Below are 18566 nucleotides of genomic sequence, written 5' to 3'. Positions count from 1 at the left end.
TTTTCTCTCCCCCCCCCACCTTACCCCAGTTTCAGACTTCCAACTCAGCACCATCCTCATGACCCATCCCATCTGTCCATCTTCCTTTCCACCTACCCCCTTCACCTTCCTCTCTGACCTATCACCTTTACCCCCACCTCCATCCACCTATACTCTTGAAAATTCTAATATCTTTAATTCTTAAATTAAATATTGTCCTCAAGAAAATGAATAAAAATGCTCCTATCTTATGTGAAACTCAACCATCATCAGTAAAGCAGTTTATTTAAACTTGTGCCCCGGTCATATTTGTGGATTTTTACTCAATACAAACTGGCCACTATGCTTTTCTTCACTTCAAGATTGTCTGTAAAGCACATCAAATGAAAGGCTCTATGTAACTGCAAATTCCATCTTTCAGCAGAGAGATAGATAGGAACATGGAGTCTTTGTTTTATTTTCAACAAAAATACTTATATAACTTTGACGTACAGTTCAAAACTACTCAGAATGATTGGGTTATTCATATTTTGTAGAATATATTGAGAAGATATTTGAATAGCTGTTAACTTTCCCCTTCCCAGAGCGCTTCTGGTACAAGCAATATGAACTTTAAAGAATTGTTTGTTGAATTTCTGTACGGTTGATTCGACCAGCAATTTTGCCCATCCCTATATGCCTTGGTGAGCTGTCTTCTTAAACAGCTGCAGTCCTCAGGGTGCAGGTACCACTACGTGCTGTTAAGAATTTGCAGGATTTTGACCCAGTGATAGTGAAGGAACAGTGATATACTTCCACATCAGAGTTGTGTATGGCTTGAAGGGTGGTGAGTGCCCTTCTATATCTCGTTCTTCATTCTTATGAACTCTAGCGAATATCATCCAAACCAATTTAAGCTCTCCTCATACATCAGTTCAGTCATCCTAAGCATTGGACAGGTAATCCTATGTTACACTCACTCTATAGTAAGAGTAGCCTCACAAAACTGCACACAATTTCCAGATGTGGTCTCACCGCACTTAGTATCAGTTCAGCAAGACATCCCTGCTCCTGTACTGGAATCCTACAAAGACCAACATTCTGTTTGTCTCCTTGGCCACTTGCTGCATCTGCACGCTTACTTTCAGTGACACGAGTACAAGGACACCCAACAGTCGATAAATATTGCTCTCTCCCAATTTAAAGCCATTCAGATAATAATCCACCTTCCTGTTTTTGCTTTCAATGTAGCTAACCTCATATTTATCCTCATTCTACTGCATTTGCCATGCATTTGCCTACTCACTCCGCTTTTCCAAATCACACTGAAGCATCTCTGCACCTTCCTCATAGCTCACCCTCCTGCTCAGCTTTGTGTTATCTACAAATTTATGTTGAGTTTACATTTAGTATAGCATTTAGCTCCCTCACTGGATCATTATTATATGTCGTGAATAGTAGGGGTCCTAGCACTGTCTGCCATTCAGAAAAAAGACTGCTGTATCCTGAGTTTTTGTTGCCTGTCTGACGACCAGTTTTCTATCCATTTCAATATACTACCTCAAATTCCACACACTTCAATTTGCATTGAGTCGAGGGTGTGGTGCTAGAAAAGCACAGCAGGTCAGGCAGCGTCCGAGGAACAGGAGAATTGAGAATGTTTTGGGCATAAGACCTTCATCAGGAATCAATTTGTATGCCAATTTCTTATGTGGGACTTTGTCAAAAGCCTTCTGAAAGCCCAAATAAACTACATCCGCTGGCTCCCCTTGATGTCAACTCATTTCCAAGGTTCAGCTCTTGTCAATGTTTTAACCAAGACTGTCATGAGATCAGGAGCCAAGTGGCACAGCAGAATCCAAGTTATTCCTTTGTGAACAAGTTATTCCTTTGCATGAGCCTTTTAATCACATTGTTAACGACATCTTGAAACACATTGCTGATGATCGAGCTTAGAATAAGATAGTAATTGACCGAGTTGGATTTGTCTTGTTTTCGTTTTGGTACACATGACATATTTAGGCGATTTTCTCTATTATTGGGCAGTGCCCATAAAGTGATGCAATGCCTGAAATTAAATTCACAGGAGAAAGCTAAAACAAATGCCACCAAACTACATTAAGATATTAGATCAGGTGACCAAAAGCTTGATTAAAGAGAGAGATTTTAATGAAACAAAAACAGAAAGTGCTGGAAAAGCTCAGCAGGTTTGGCAGCACTTGGGGAGAGAAATCAGAGTTAACGTTTCTGCTCGAGTGACCCTTCCCCAGAACATCTTCAAGTTTTATGAGTCGCTTGAGGCTGAAAGTGAGGTAAAAAGGTTGAGACCTCTAGGGAGAGTTTCCCACGGTTTGCGGTCTAGGTAACTAAAGGCATGGTCACCAATGGTGGAGCAGTTATGATTCAGAATGAACAAATTGGCAGAATTAGAGGAGCACAGAAAACGTGAATGGATATGATTTTTGGGTGAAAACGAGCAAAATGCATCAGTAAAATTATTTTTTGTTATTGTTATTAAAGATTGTGTAATGTAGTTTAATCAACTAATAGTACATGACAACGTAATTGCATTTTCTTCTGATGGACATGTTTTCCCTGCCTCTCCTGAATATTACTAGGGTGTTTCACAAATGGAGATTGTCATATTTGGCAACCAACGCTGTCTGCAAGTTTGGTATTCCTAGAGTTGTGTAAAACTGCCATGTACACACATGTTAACTACAAAGCAGCTGCAAAGCAACAACTACAAACTCATAAGAACATACATTTGCAACAGAATTATAAATGGGGCTGAAAGTAAATTCTGCTCTCTGCAAATTACATTAAGGCATAAGACTCTAATTTGGGTCGTTAAGATGGTGAAATCTGGAATATGATCTAAAGGAATTCCCTTGATTGGAATTTATTATTCAGATTTTGTTTGCATAAACAAATTTAAAACACTTTTGGTAATTTAAAAATAGCTTTAGTTGTTCAGTTCAAATTCACTTAATTGGAGTTGACTGGAATACAGACCAACTGTACATGTGTCTCTTGCACTGGCATTGAAATAGCTTAAGCCAAATTAACTTTGCTGTCTGTCTGGAAACTGGATTCTTTTCTTAGTGGGAAATGGTAGTTTTTCAGGAAATTTTCTTTCCGTTTGCTTGACAGTACGCTAAGTAACATAAAAGTGACTTCCCTTAATTAACTTTTCCATCTCAACAAATTTGGTGTCAAGTTACATTTCAACGAGTGTTGCCAGTTATTTCAGAATAAGTTCCATTTATTCAGCCTTGTTTTGTCTAACAGACACTGTAATTGCCATGAGAACCACGGGCGAGTTAAACTTTTAATTCCTGCTCTGCTGACCTCTTGAAATAACAGCAGTTATTTTTTAATTCAAAAAAGTCAGTATTTCAGTGCACTAATAACTGGGAATTTTTGAACTGTTTGAATCTTTGACATATATTTTATACAATGCTAGCCGTGAATATATAGTGATTGATCATAATGGTTAATTCGTAACTCAAGCTCAGAAAACAGATGCCCAATCTATGGCGATTCCCTTCTTGGCCTCAAAAACTCCCATGATATTTTTTGGCATAAAGGGGAGATGAGTTGATTTGGAGAAAAGTGAGCATATGTGCTAATAAGGCTGTAGTTTTGTGTCTTGAAACCAGAGCAGTTAGTTACCACTTGTGTCTTGCTTACCAGCAGGCTGTGCTACACTCAAGGTTTGAAGTATTTTCTTCTGTTACTTTCCCCTGATAATGAATGATGCCACTAGCCATTACACATTGAATTCTATAGAAATTACAGTGTGGAAGCAGACTATGTGGTTCTATATTGCTGCTTAGTTGCCATTTCAAGAGGAGTCCAAGTTCAGTGGCCCCCACTTGCACTCCTGTATCCATTTGTTCCCTTTTTCTTTGGCCATCTATTGTTAAATATTACAGAGGAATCTCGATTATCTGGCATTCGATTATCCAAATATCGGATTATCCAGCAAGATCGCAAGGTCCCAATGCTCAGCTAAACTCTGTTATCCAGTATTCAATTATCCGGAATTCAATTAACCGAGTTAAATACTGCCCACTAGTATCCTTGGGATAATCAAGGTTCCTTTGTATATTGAATGGACAGAGACTGGTTATTCAGCCAAACTGGCCCATGCCACCATTTATATTTCATTTGACTTCTGACTGAATTAATATCACCATTCCTTCAGTGTAACTGGGCCAAAATCCTGGAACTCCCTTCAGAGCATGATTACAGCGGTTCAAGAAGGCAACTCACCTCTACCTTCTTAAGGACAACCAGGGACAAGCAATAAATACTAACCCAGCTAACAACAATGGGGTGCATCTAAATGGTGAGAGGTTGTAGAGCTGTGAAATGCAGAGAAATCTGTGTCTCATCGTGCATGAATCACTGAAAGTTAGTTTGAAGGTTCAGCAAGTAATCGGGAAATCCAAGGTAATGGAATGTTTCATTGTAAGGGGCAAGAATAGAAAACACACCCAAAGAGCTATGGATGCTGGAAATTTGAAACAAAAACAGAAAAGCTCAACGGGTCTGGGAATATCTATATAGAAAGAAACACAGTTAATATTTCAGGTCCAGAGATCTTTCTTCAGTTCTGTTCTGTTCTGAAGGAGGATTGTTGGACCTGAAACATTAATTCTGTTTCTCTCCCCCATAGATGCTGCAAGACCTGCTGCATTTTTCTAGCAATTTCTGTTTCTGTGCAAGAGTAAGGAGGCTATGCTTCGGTTAAGCAGGGCTTTGGTAAGACTGCATCTGGAGTACTGTCTATCGTACTGGTCATTGTACTTGTGGAAGGATGTTAAAGTGTTGGAAACACTTCAGAGAAGGCTTATTGGACTAATAACTGGAATGAGCAGATTTTCTTATGAAAAAAGGTGAGACAAGCTGTGTCCTCTGGAGTTTTAAACAGTCAGAGATGACTTAACTGATACATGTAAGATCCTGAGGGGACACGACCAAGTGGATGTTGAAAGGATGTTTCCACTTGTAGGATAATCTAGATACACAGTTTAAAAACAAGGCGTTATCCCATTTAGGATAGAGATAATGAAACAATTTTTTGTCTGAGGGTTGAGAATCTTTGGTATTCCCTCCTTCAAGGTTCAGTGGATGTGGAATATTTATATGTATTAAACACAGCTAGATTTTCAATTACCAAAAGGATGAAGGATTATTGGGGATATGCAGGAATGCAGAGTTGAGGTTAAATCTGATCAGCCATGACGTTACTGAATGGTGAGACAGGTCTGAAAGGCTGAATGGCCTATTCTTGTTCCTTGTTCGTGTGACATGAGGGGAGCACAAAGACTAAACCCTGGTTAGGTTGCCAGGGAGGTGGAGGGGGACGCAGGTGTCTGTGGTGGAATGGGGAGGGTGAATGGTCTAATTCAGGCTTTACGTCCCATTCATTTAGATTTGTTAAAGTTGCTCGCTTTTCGTGCACAAGGTGAGATAGTTGGCTGTAAATCAAATTCCTTTTCGCTCCCAGGACTTTCCTACCCATTTCCTTATTTCCAGCTGGGCCACCGTCTGCATTCTCACTCTTTCCAACTCACTCCCTGAGATCTCACCAGAGGGCCTGACAGCATCCTCAGCTGTCCTTGCAACGGTCTGCCTTTGGATCATTTTTCTATTCCAATCCTGCCTCAGCACATCCTCAGTTCAGTACTGGCGTGAGCAGCATGCCATTTTTGTCTGAGAAACAAACTGTCTGATTGAGTGGTAGCTTCTGTTCTGATGCAATGAGTAGCCTGTGTGTGTGTATGTGTGTGACTGTCTTTATTTTTTTGTGTATGGGCACACAGCTGTGTGTGTGTATGGGCTTGTCTCTGTGCATGCCTGTCATCTGTGTTTGTCTGTATATTCTTGTGTATCTGTTGATGTCTCTGTGTATCTGTCTGCGTGTGTTTTGTTTGTGCATCTGTGTTTGTGTGTGCACATGTGCCTGCTTGTGTCTACCTTTGCTTGTCTGTCTGTCATGGAATCTCTGAATTTGTACACTGCAGCCATTTTGGCCAATATGTTTGCATCAGTTTTTCAAATGATCATCTTACTTGATACCATTATCCTGTTTTTGCCCCATAGCAATACCAATAATATACACTGCTACCAATAAACCTAACTACTACTGCCTTAACCTTAATGCCTCTTGCAAAAGTACGAATAAGCCTCGGCAACTTGTAATTGTTATAGAATTTAATTTCTTCCAACTTTGTGGCTAGTGTCATTTTCTAAGCAGTAATACTGATCAACAAGTCAACTCTATGTGGTAATTAACAAAGATAATTAATCAATAAACAACAATCTTTAATGATTTCACTTTATAAATTTATTAGTGATTCATATTTTCACTCCAAATCTAACCTGTTGTTAAGTGTGTGGTGCTGGAAAAACAAGCAGGTCAGGCAGCATCCGAGGAGCAGGAGAATCAAAGTTTCGGGTATTAGCCCTTTATCAGGAAATCCTGATTTTCCTGCTCCTCGGATGCTGCCTGACCTGCTGTGCTTTTCCAGCACCACACTCTTGACTCTGATCTCCAGCATCTGCAGTCCTCACTTTCTACTAATCTGTTGTTAAACCTTACTACAACTTATAAAACGAAACTATTACTAATAAGTTACAAGTATTTTGAAGTTAAACAAGCAAATAATCACTAACCACTCACTTATCTGGTTTCCTGAAATGTCTCACTTTGATCCCTTTCAGACATGGTTCCTCCACTCTGGGTGACTCAGACTAGACAGGATTTATCAGTTCTAATTGGTGCTGACTATCTCTGGATCTTCCTTTTGCACAAAATAGAGCAGCCAACTACAAGAAACCTTTCAGTATGAACTGTAGGCTTGGTTGGTGGTATACCCAGCTCTGAGGCAGAAGGTTCTTTTTGGATTCAAGTCCTGCTCCAAATGCATGAACACAGAAATTAAGGCTGACAATCTAAATTGCGGCATAAGGAAAGTGTTATACTTTTAAGGATATATTTCGGACATGATATTAGACTGAGGCCTGTGTGACCTCTCAGGCAGAGAAGACAATGCAATGCAATACAACACAAGAACAGGCCCTTCAGCCCATCAAGTCTGCACCAATTCTTATTCTTAGGTAGTCTGCACCAATTCTTAGTCCTTATTTAGACACTCTACTTATTGCCAATACATGGATTCTATCCCACTGTTTGCCTCCTGTTCATGTTTCTATCAAGATATGTCTTAAACAGTGCTAACGTGCCTGCTTCCATCACCTCCACTAGCAGTGCTTTCCAGGCACCCACCACCCTCTGTGTGAAAACTTTCCCCACAGTTTTCCCTCAACTTTCCTCCTCTAACCCTGAACCTGTGCCACCTTGTAGTTGACCTTCCTACCATGGGAAAAAGCCTTTGATTATCCACCCTATCTATGCCTCACATAATTTTGTAGACCACTGTCGGGTCATCTCTTAGCCTCTGTCTTCCATGTGAGTTTATCCAACCTCTCCTCCTAAGTAAAACCTTCCATATCAGGCAATATCCTGGTAAACCTTCTCTGCACACTCTCCAAAGCATCCACATCCTTCTGGTAGTACAGCGACCAGAACTGCACTCAATATTCCAAATGTGGCCTAACAGTGTAATGTAAGTTATCAACTTTTATGCTCACTGCCCCAGCCGATGAAGATAGGCATCCTGAATGCCTTCTTGACCACCATATCTATCTGTGTTATCACTTTCAGGGATCTATGGACCTAAGCATTCAGATCCCTCTGTATGTCAGTGCTCCTAAGGTTCTACCATTTATTGTAAAATTCGCATCTGAATTTGATCTTCCAAAATGCATCTCCTCACATTTGTCTGGATTAAACTCCACCTGCCATTTCTCAGCTGAAATCTGCAATCTATCTATAACTTGCTGTATTTTTTGACAATCCTTCTCAATCTCGGTAACTTCGCCAATTTTGGTCTCATCTGCAAATGTACTAATCAGACCACCTATATCCTCCTTCAGATAATTTATATATTGCAGAATAACAAAGGTCCACATCATCCCTGTGGAACACCACTAGTTACCGATCTCCATTGCACAAAATACCACTCTCTGTCTTCTGTGACCAAACCAGTTTTGAATCCCTGGATCCCATGAAATTCTACTGTCTGTACCAGTCTGCTATGAGGTACCTTATCAAATGCCTTACTAAAGGCATGTAGACAACATCCACTTCCCTTTCCCCATCAATCATTCTTGTCACCTCCTCAAAAACAGAGGAATTATAGAACTGGGTGGGTTGCGCTTCGGCAGGTCGGTGTGGACTTGTTGGGCTGAAGAGCCTGTTTCCACATTTTAAATAATCTAATCTAATCTAATCTAATCTAATCCCTACAGTGTGGAAACAGGTCCTTTGGCCCAACAAGTCCAAACCGCCCTTCTGAAGAGTAACTAACCCAGACCCATTCTCCTACCTATTATCTTACATTTACCCCTGACTAATGCGCCTAACCTACACATCTCTGAACACTATGGGCAATTTAGCATGGCCAGTTCACCTTATCTGTATATCTTTGGACTATGGGAGGAAACCAGAGCACCCAGAGGAAACTCATGCAGACACAGCGAGAATGTGCAAACTCCACACAGACACTTGCCCGAGGCTGGAATCAAACCTGGGTCCCCGGCACTGTGAGGCAGCAGTGCTAACCACTGAGCCAATGTGCTGCCCCATGAGAAAGTGAGGACTGCAGATGTTAGAGATTAGAGTCAATAAGTGTGGCGCTGGAAAAACACAGCTGGTCAAGCAACATTCCTGATGAAGAGCTAATGCTCAAAACATCTCCTCCTCAGATGCTGTCTGACCAGCCGTGCTTTTCCAGCATCACACTTTGTGACTGTAACCTCCTCAAAAACCTCAAACAAGTTGTTGAGACATGACCTTCCCTTTACAGTCCCATGCTGCTTCTCACTAACAAGTCCATTTGCTTCCAAATGTGATTAATTCTTGACTATCGGTATTTTCTCCAACAGCTTCCCCATCACTGACATCAGGCTCACCAGCCTGTAATTATCTGAATTATCTCAGTTTCCCTTATTAAACAAAGGAACAACACTGGCCCCAGCTATTTCCTCCCACAGTACTGTGGGCCTACTGCCTGCAGTATCCCAGGATAGATAACATTTGGCCCTGTCTATCTTAATACATTTCAAGATACTCCCACTTCCTCCTTCCTTATGTTAACCTGCCTGAGGGTTTTCACACACTTTTCTCTCTGAAAATCCCTCACGTTTCTCTCTTTATTGAACACCAATGTAAAGTACTCATTAAGGATCTCACCCATTTCCTCTGGCTCCACACATAACCTCCCTCCTTTATCCTTGAGTGGGCCTACCCTTTCCCTAGCTGTCCTCTTGCTTATGTTGACTCTGCTTTCTCTCTATAGATGCTGCCAGACCTGCTGAGTTTCTCCAGAAATTCCTTTTTGTGTTCCTGTTCCTAAGCTCCTGTGTTCCAATGAAGTACTGGAAATTCTGTCCATTGTCTTGGCCAAGATTTATCCCTCAACAACATAACAGCAAAATTAAGCAGATCATCAGGTTATTAACTATGAGATACCTGATTGGGGTTGTTAACCTGGGCCAATCAGGAAGCCCTGGCTGACAGATATAAATGGGAGAATGAGAAGGTCTCCTCAGTCTACAGCCTGGCTCTGAGCTGGCTGGTCAAAGCTCATGCACCTATGCACGTGTAACCAAAGGGTGACTTGGTGACAGGATACCAACCTCTGTGCAGTTACTTCAGTTTCTTTAGCCTCGACAGTGACTGCACTTTGCAAGTGTTCCATTGGCTGTAAAGCGCTTTGGGACATCCTGAGATCGAGGCAAGTGCTGTGCAAATGCAAGTGTTCGCTTTACAAAAGGTTTCAGCTTGCAAAGTCCAATGCAACGGCAAAAACAGGGTCACCTTTCAGTGAACTGAGAGTGGTGATTTCCCAGTGTACCACTGGACACCTCTCCAAAGAGCAAGCGCTCTGCCTATGTGCTGGAATTGCTTTTCACTTCGACTTCAGCCAGTAATCTGGGGATCTGCTTCATTTTAGTTCCACTCCACCTGCTGCAATTAAAAACTACAACACTGAGCTCTGCGTAATTTCATCAGCCAGCTGATACCATAATTAATGACTACAGGGGTTTATAAATATGTTGTACTTCTGAGTCAACATTGCCTTTGAACAAAAAAAAAGACAAAATTAGTGAAAGCTCTTAGAAAACTTTGTAAAAATTTTTTTTATTCCCATTGCACACTTTCCCTTCAGTGCAAAATAACAATGCAAGAATATAGACTTAGAGTTCAGCACAGTGCAGCGAACTGAAACAGGTCCATCATGGAGTACATTCTAACATATTAACTTCACTTGATTCTGCAGGGAATTGATTAATTCATTTCAATTAGTTTTAAGTGTGACATTTCATTTGAGAAGTGATGCGTGTTTTTTATGCACTTGGAGTCAGTAACTTAAGTTAATACGTACATGCTGAAGGGCTGGAATTCTAATTCTTGCTTTAAAACTGGAAAATTTCCTGATGTTCCAGCTCTTTTATCATGGGAATTGAAATGTCATACAAGTTGGAAATGGATCAAATTTAATTTAATATCTAATAAAAAACTAAAAGAAAAAAAATCCCTTCTGGTGGAAAGAGCAACAGAGTTTTGTTGCTCACCACAATGTGCAAGTAGATAACGACTGGTGGGAGTTTGTGTTATGCTGCACTTAATATCTGCACGTAGATTTTAAAGGTCACAGAGGAGGCCTCAATATCAGGATCCTTCAGATAAAAATGCTGTTAACTCGAAATATGATTCATGTTCATCATATTTTTGGGGTTTCTCTTAGGTCTTATCAATTTATTTTCTTTTTGTGCGTTTATTTAAAATAAATATTGACAGGCTGCTGAGTGGGGAAAAAGGGGGAGAACAAATTGAGTTGGACAATTTAGATCTGACAGACTTTTAAGACCCTCAGGAAATGGAAATGGAAAAATACCCCTGTCTTAATGACCGAATTAAAACAGAAATAACTGCAGAAGATGTAAATCAGAAACAAAAACAGAAATTGATGGAAAAGCTCAGCAAGTCTGGCAGCATCTTTGGGAAGAAATCTGAATTAATGCCTTATATGGAAAATTGCCAGCTGTGTCCTGTAGACAAAGCAGGAACAATCCAACCCAATCAAATACCACCCATCAGTCTACGCTCGATCATTAGTAAAGTAATGAAAGGTGTCATCTACAGTCCTATCAAGCAGCACATGATCAGCAATAACCTGCTCAGTGATGCCCAGTTTGGTTCACTGTACCTGAAACATTAAATCTGATTTCTCTCACAGATGCTGCCAGACTGGCTGAGCTGTTCCATCAACTTCTGTTTTTGTTCCTGACTTAATTGCACCCGTCCACTGATGACAGTGCAGGTCCCTTAATTTGTTGTAAAATAATTCCTTTGATATCAATTTCACTTAATGGTTGAACAAATCTTTTAAGAAATGAGGTAAAGGATGCATAGAAACATGAGTTACAGTTTCTTCTTTAAAGGTGATTTTCTTCAAATATAATGAAGAAAAGTTGTACATAGTCAACAACCAGAGTGTAGCTCAAACTGCTTCACATTTATTTTAGTGGGAATAAATGTGAGTTTACTTAATTTTGATTGGGATACGTGGCCCCTTTCATGTAAAAAAAAAGTCCCAAAGCACCACATAGTTGTAATCAAAACAGACTTTCCAGAAACTGGGGCAAGTGTAAGAATATGGAATCAATTTCCTGGAATGTTAACTTGCTGTTTCATGGTTATCAAAATATAGTCACACTTTTTTTTTGGTTAGAACTGAGTTAATATAATTCTAATCCAGGAGTAGCCAGTACAATAGCCTAGTGTTAAAGGCTTATGTGATAGCAGCAAATGGGATTCATATTATAGGAACATATGCCAATTAACTGGAATGTTTCAGAGGTTTAAACTATATACTGATTGTTTGGCATTTGAGGCATGTGTAAAGTAACATGAACCCAAGATTCCACAAAGGAAGTAATTCTAGCCGGATGTAATTGCACAAAGTTATGATACTGTCAGATAAATTTAAAGTAATTAAATAAATGCCAATATTTTGTTGTTAATTGGGGTGGTCACTGTTATTCAATATATGATCTTGGAAACTGTATGAGCAATATTTTTAATCTGGCATAGATTCATTAACATAACGTTTACTTTCTCAACAAATGATCATGTAAAATTGAAGATGTTGAGCCTCAGTACCTTCCAGCTGAATGATATTTGTGTAATGCCATGTGTTCAATTAGAGCAAGGGAGCAAATTAGATTTCTTTTCTGTAGCTGTGCAATTTAATTTGAAGGTCTGTACTTGCCATTGTGAAGACCTAGGTTTTGAATATACAGCAAGTGTCATAGATTTTTGTTTTTTCTTGTCAGTTCTCATGGACTCTCATCAAAGCTCTATCTATTGAGGTTTTGTTTCATGAACGCAAGTCTCTCTGTAATACACAACCAAAATGATGGTTTGTGCATGTGGTTAGGCCTGTGGCTCCTTCTGACCTACTGTATTGCAATAGTGGCACACTGGTCACATCACTGGAACAGTAGTCTAGAACCCCAAGGCAATGTTCTGGGTTCATGGTTTCAAATCCCACCAGGGCAGATGGTGAAGTTTGAATTCAATAAAATCTGGAATTTTAAAAAATGCTAAAAGCTGGAAAAAAAATTTACAAAGATGTTACTGAGACTGGAAGGTTTGACTTATAAAGAGAAGCTGGATAACCTGGGACTCTTTTCCTTGCACTGTAAGAGGGTGAGATTTATAACATCATGAGAGGCATTGATAAAGGTGAATAGTAATGGACTTTTTCCCAAGATAGGGGAGTTCTAAGAAAGAGGTTTAAGGTGAGAGTGGAGATTTAAAAGAGACCCGAGGGGCAACATTTTCACACAGAGGGTGATGCACATATGGAACGAGCTGCCAGACAAAATGGTAGAGGTGTGTACAATTACAACATTTAAAAGACATTTGGGCAGGTGCATGAATGGGAAAGGTTTAGAGGAATATGGGCCAAACGCAGGCAAATGGGACTAGTTCAGTTTAGGAAACCTGGTCAGCGTGGACAACTTGGGCTGAAGAGCCTGTTACTGTGCTGTATGACACTATGCTGTCAAGTGTATATTAAAAAAAAAACTAGCTGGTTCCTTAAGTAAGGGGGAAAATCTGCCGTCCTTACCTGGTCTGGTCTACGTGTGATTCTGTGTCATACCAACATGATTGACTCAGCTGGATGGCCTAGTCAGCAACACCCATATCCTATGCATGAACAAAACAAAATGCATATTTTTCACCATAGGCCCAGGTTAACTTATTCTCCACCCCGCCCCACCCACCACCACCACCACCACCATGCACATACACACAACAAGTAGTTCTTTAAATGCTGGGTCAGTTATTAGTTGAGACCATCTCACTTAGTGAGGGACCTTTTGGTTTGAATGACTAAGTACCAAACCAGGTAATGCTTTTACACAATAAGCTGACAGTTGCAAACCAAATTTTCCTTCATTTTTTGGGGCATAAACTTTACATAAAGCAAAGATATCAGCCACAAAACCCATACTACTAAATGTACATTAACCTTCAATGCTGTGTGTGTTGAGAAGGTTTGTACTGCATGGAGTTTTAACACGAAAGATTATAAGGAAGGGGACAAAAGCATAACAGATATGATACAAATAATTTTTTTATTGAAGAATATTCATTAACTGTTAATTTCCTGGTAAAAATTGGCTTGTCAGCTTTTTTGAAGTGTGTCATAAGCTAGTCACCATAGCGCTGCTCGGTGGTGTTTTAACCTGAGGGGCACCATACCTCAGCCAAAGGGAGAGGTTGAGAAGGAGAGTCCTTCATGGTAACCTCAGCCAGTGGTGGGAATTGCACCCATGCTTTTACTGTCACACTGCTTTGCAAACCAATCGTCCAGCCAACTGAGTTAAACCAACTCTTAGTGCCATACTGCAAAACTAGTGATTAACCTCCTGTTAGAATGAGTCTAAATGAAAACATTAGGTAGTATCTTTCCAATCCCTGAATGATATGGATGGGAAATCTCGGAGAATTGCAAAAGAATTGCAATGTTTCTTGACATCTGGAGCAGCAAGTCACATTTTTCAATAGCATTCTGGACGTCAAGAGGAGACTTTCAGGGAGTAGTGCAACGCCAACTAACAGGGATTGTTGTTTGTTACTTCCCTCATTAACAGTGACTCTAGCCTTAATAATATGCAGGTCACTATCCTACAATGCACCAGATAGCATTTCCAACTTTCCATTAACTGCTACGTCCGGGGCAGATGTTGCAAACCACACAAGGCAGCTCTCGGCTGTTAGTGCTTGACCATATGCACAATGGCCTTTTAAAGTTGGTGCCAGTACCAGGGAAGCCAGGGTATCATGGCGGTGGCGAGTAAATCCAGCTACAGTGAGTTGGCAAATTGGCTACCATTGAGTGAGAGGGATGCCAGGAGGTATTAATGAAAGTTAGTTAATGAAGCATATTTGGGATAATGTGGAAAGAAGACCCCCCATCCCCCTTTACCAATGGAAACTCAATGGAAATGAGATTTAGCCAAAATATATAATTCAGCCCAAAGTAAATTGTGATAACACTTTTACTTTGCACAGTTACAGCCATAATGTCAGATGATATCTCTTTGGATCAACCTGTATTTTTTTAAAATTGATTTTAAAATGTTCTTAAGGAATCATCTTTTGTCCCAGATTACCTATCGATTTTAAATACGGAGTTCTCATTATATAGGCGTTAACTTAAAAAACAACTACTGAACCTTTGCATAAATCCTTTAATTGAATTTAAAATGCCCGTGGCTCTACATTTTTTAATTAAATCCATTTCTTTCAAGTGTTGATTTTAATTTGCACGTTCTGAAGTAGCTGTGTCCCAGATAAACTGCCATTGATCCTTATTAAACCTAACCTCTGGGCTTTCTATGAAAATAAAGAAAATGGAAGGATTCATGTTGTGCTCCATATCCTCCCTACAAGATGATGTTCCAAAGAAATGGAAGTGATTTCAAGAAATTATCGGTAATTATGTGGGCACAGTTTTCCTCCATATAATTGTTTGGTTAACTAACTTTGCAGACTCAGTCCCTATGTATTTAAGTGCACTCATGCATAGGGAATGGTGTGTGTATATGTAGGGGAAGTTCTGTCAGATCATACCTTGTCAGTAATAGTATCATTTTCAAGTGATTTGAACACATGGGTAAGAAAGATAGTGGCATGATAAACATAGTATTCGCAATCAGCAGGAGTAGTAGATACTAAACCTATTTGAATATGTCGAATTTGTTTAAGAGAGCAGATAATATTACAATTAAAAATCCAATGAATGTGACAATGAATTAGTAAAACCTGCAACAGATTCACTTGCTTCAAGAAATGCTCGGCCATGAGTTTCAGGATTTTGTCATACTGACTTTTGATCTGACCACTAGAAGGTGTGGAAGAGCAGTGTAAGGTAACTTGCCCTCTCTTTTATTTCTTCTTCTGTTCCCTTGCCATTCTGTAGCAAGGTCCTAGCTATCGCTTTCTATTAATTCCTGCTAGCCTGACTGAACTAAAATGCATTGTAAATTAAATTACCAGGGTGAGCCTGCACTAAACCACGTTGTAAAGCATCACTTCGACGCGCAAACACAACCCGCCAGCTAAACTGGAACTAAAGTCTTGGTAAACACTTAGGGTTTGTGGTTTTGAGATTGAACTTACTCATTTTTCCTATGAACAGCAAATTTTAGGTTATCTTTGAGGGATATAACGAGAAGTCCATCTTAAGTATGCCCCTCAGAAAGAAGAACAGAGAAGCTTAGCAGGTGTGCTTTACCAGCAATTTCTGTTTTTCTTTCTGATTTACAACATCCAAAGTTCTTTTGGCTTTTATTTAGCTTTGTCCATGCTGTGGTATCTGAAGGCTGTGCTCTCAGACTTCAACCATTGAAAAAAAAATATAAGTCCAAGAAAAATAAGTAAGATTGAAAATCCAACTCCAGGTGAGAGCTGGAACATTTTGGATAAGTCAAGTTGAGTGTAGGCTTCAATTTGTACATCTCTATTTGCTTATTAAATAATGATGATTGATAGTGTACTGCAACAAAAGGGAAAGCGGAGTTCCAAGGTAGATTGTTGTCCTCACACCTTTGATGGATTGTTGCCATTGAACAAGATAGCGATTTCGATTACAATGGCCAAGAAGTATGAAAATATCCACTTATTTTGGCTAAATATTGGAGTGGGCTATTGCTGTGACTTAAATCTGAATGCACAGGGCGAAGAGGAAAGTGTATGGAGTATCAACTGAGAGGCCTTTTGCAGTTTTTGATGGTTTGTGTACTCCATTGATAATGTTTTCTGAAACAATGCACATAGGGGTCAGTTTCTATTTCTAGTGGTAGAGATTGCTGTACAATAGGATCAGATAAGTAATATTTTTTCAATATCAAAGAGTGGTAAAAATATTCAGATTCATAACATGAGCCTAATCTGTTTTAAATGATTAAATGATGATTGGATGATGTTTGCCTCTAGGTATGAGTTCTATCTTGAACAGGATCTGAACTGAATAAAAAATCAGGCAGATGTGTGATTTATCCACAGTAATTCTTGAATTTGTTTTGCTATTACAGATTACAAGTTATTGGGAGGAATGACATTGCTAAGCTTTGAATCTCTTTCCAAGCCTAATTTTTAATCTTAAATTTTAGGGGTTTTCTTCTTTAAACCATGAGAATAATTTCCCTCAGAGTGAAAGGTTAAAACAACAGTGTGAATTGAGGTTAAGGAATAAAGTTTTGGAGGCAAAGCATTAAATTTTCAAGAGCTGTACTAGAATTTTCATCATAATGAAATGTATACTCTCACTTCTATGTACTACCTTGACCCACTGTCACCTGCAATACTTAATAAAATCGAGAAGAATATGAAAGAAAAAGCTTTTGAATCTACGATTGCGATATTTGGAAAGTTAGAGGTTATGACTTCTTCCGTGAAGTAATGAGAGTCTTTTGGATTAGATGTTAAACTAAGGCAGAGCTGCCCTCTCAGTTGGATATAAGAGAGCTCATGCTGTTATTCAAGGAAGACGGGAGGATTTTGTTTTATATATTCGATCACAATAATATGGGCATCGGTGCCCCGGCCAGCATTTATTTCCCATCCCTAATTATCCAGAGGATGGTTAAGTGTCAACCACATTGCTGTGGGCCTGGAGTCTGCCATGCTAGGGTTTGAACCTGGGTTCCCAGAACATTACCTGGGTCTCTGGATTAGCAGTCCGGTGATAATGTCACTAGCCCATCATTTCCTTATGGTTGCCTGGCGTCCTCATTGATATTTATCATGCTGCCATCATCTTCGAAAAAGGTTATTTTGTCATTAATGCAAGTTTTGTTAGTGGGATCTTGCTCTGCATTTGCTAAAGCATTTCCTCCGTCACAACATTCACTTCAAACAAAGTTCTTTGGCTGTACGGCTTTTTGAGGTCCTGAAAGGTTCTATTTAAATCTTTAGCCATATGTTCTGCAGTAAAGAAGTGTTGATGAAATAAAATAATAATTAATACCATATATTGCCACCTTGCAAACCAGCTTTGTTTGAATCTGTATTGTTGATTTTGATAAATTGCATGTTATTTGCTTTGTCATTTTATACATGCTTTTCTTTCATTTCTTTTTGAGAATTTTGAGGGCATTTGAGAAACCCTGATGGTCACAATTAGACTAGAAGTGATTTTGCCAGGTGAGTTTAGGTAGGGATAACCAGGAATTCTTTGACCTCCAGATATGTGTCAAATTGACACATCTTTACACATTGAGCATGTATTTTTGTGATTTGTATTAGACCATGCAACAAAGGAGCAGGAATACCCATTCAAGCCCTCGAGTTTGCTCCTGTATTCCATGTGATCATGGCTGATCTGATAATCAACACCACTTTCCTGCCTTATCTCTTGATCCCCTTACTAAATAAAAGATGTCTGTCTTGAATTTATTTAATGATCTAGCCATGATAGTCCTCTGTGGTAAAGAATTCCACGGATTTGCTGCATTATCTGTCTCAACAAGTTGCCTGTTTTTATATTTGTATTGTGATACACTATGTGTGATTCATATTTATTTTATCATCATTTAATTTGAATTTTTGAACTTTATGAGTGATGTATGGGTTTTCTGTGTGTTCAAAGGGGTCTACTGATTAACTTTTAAGTGTTTCTATCACCATGGTGATTTTTTTTAAAAACGTGGTGGGAGAAAAACCTTCTGGCAAATAGTGGGGTTTTGTTTATATTTGGAGAGCTTATGAGTGACAAAAATGAACAGTATAATGCATTAAGCTTTCAGTTTCTTTTTTTTAGGGAGTTAGTTAGGAAAGCACCATACTTAGAAAAAGTTATTTGTTTAAATTTTAGTTTGTGCAGTTCTGCTCAATCTAGAGGTACAAAGCAGTTGCTTCAGAGAATAACAGAGGATAATTTAGAATTGTT

General features: G+C 39.3%; 1 protein-coding gene and 1 long non-coding RNA gene across 5 annotated transcripts in view; one reads left to right on the top strand and one right to left on the bottom strand.

Moving 5' to 3' along the window:
- Nucleotides 1–18566, top strand: part of wwox (WW domain containing oxidoreductase) — a 939779-nt gene that overhangs the window by 416594 nt on the left and 504619 nt on the right. The window lies entirely within an intron of this gene.
- The window catches only part of LOC140496156 (uncharacterized), a 39033-nt gene that overhangs the window by 17999 nt on the left and 2468 nt on the right, over nucleotides 1–18566 (bottom strand). For both annotated transcript variants that reach the window (XR_011964184.1, XR_011964185.1), the window contains one exon: nucleotides 13236–13315. This is a non-coding gene — a long non-coding RNA (uncharacterized lncRNA). The remainder of the gene's footprint in view (nucleotides 1–13235; nucleotides 13316–18566) is intronic.

This window comes from Chiloscyllium punctatum, chromosome 26 (assembly GCF_047496795.1).
Source record: "Chiloscyllium punctatum isolate Juve2018m chromosome 26, sChiPun1.3, whole genome shotgun sequence".
In the NCBI taxonomy this organism is placed as follows: Eukaryota; Metazoa; Chordata; class Chondrichthyes; order Orectolobiformes; family Hemiscylliidae; genus Chiloscyllium; species Chiloscyllium punctatum.
Note: the sequence above shows the minus strand (reverse complement) of the source record. Positions and strands in the feature narration are given on the sequence as shown.